The sequence below is a fragment of the Etheostoma spectabile genome, chromosome 22 (genome assembly GCF_008692095.1).
Source record: "Etheostoma spectabile isolate EspeVRDwgs_2016 chromosome 22, UIUC_Espe_1.0, whole genome shotgun sequence".
Lineage (NCBI taxonomy): Eukaryota > Metazoa > Chordata > Actinopteri > Perciformes > Percidae > Etheostoma > Etheostoma spectabile.
The window spans coordinates 15,045,735-15,046,789 of NC_045754.1; positions in this window are offsets into that span (position 1 = coordinate 15,045,735).

The window sequence follows — 1,055 nt, forward strand, 5'->3', positions numbered from 1 at the left end:
CACACGTATACATACTACCTGCCACTTTGTTAGTTTGAATCATTTTCTGAGTAATCCTCAAATCTGAGTAACCCTCGGCAAGTTTTACAGTCCCCTTTTGATAATCATGTCCTAGTGTTCACATTTAAAGGTAAAACAGAGTGTGTATTTTTCCAACTAGAATGTTTTTAAATGAGTTCCAGTCTAACTGTGCAAGAAAAAAAGCCAACCAAGTGAAGCAGCTGCTAATCAGTTTCAACTGGAACAACCACTTATCTAACATAAAGCCACAACGTGGTTACTGTTATTGTTATTTTAACAGGACAGACAAATAAACTCCATTTCTACTAATTAGATTGTTCTCCTTTTTGTTCACAGTATTTTAAGAGTGTAGGACAAGGGGAATCGGTTAAGAGAGTATGTAGAAATTATGTGAAATGGTTGCAAAGATTATCAAATCATATTGTGAACGTCACAATGTAGCAGATGGGATTTATTTTTTGAGGCATGCTCCATCTCCATACCATATCAGTTTTGTAATGTCAGTCGTATCTCCTTGTTAAAGGATTGTTTAGTTAAGTTATCCATCAACATTGATTTGGCTCATTCATAGATATTTCTTTAACATGGTCAGGGACTTGAAAAATGTAAATGCATGATTGACAGTCACACTGGAGTCCAGAATGGGTGGGTGTGGGTTTGGGGGAGGGGGACATGTCCCTGTTTAAGTGGTGTCCCCTCCTCCCATCTTTTGGTCAGGAATGATCAGGGAGGAGAGGAGAATGGATGGTGAGGGAGTGCAGGCATGCATAGGCAGCTGATAAAGAGATAGTGGCCACAGCAGTGGAACTAGCAGGAGGCTGATGGCTGCTTGTGTGTGCGTGTGCATGTGTGTGTGTGTGTGTGTGAGTAATGCAATGGGCTGTGGATCAAAGTTTACTTGTTTATAGATCATTCCTTTGGTAAAACAATCTATCATACTAAGAGGATTTGAGACTCACCCCCTGCTGCTGCCCGGGACAATCTCTTCATCTTTACACTCCATCCGCTGGCTAATAGTCCGCTTTAGGTATTGG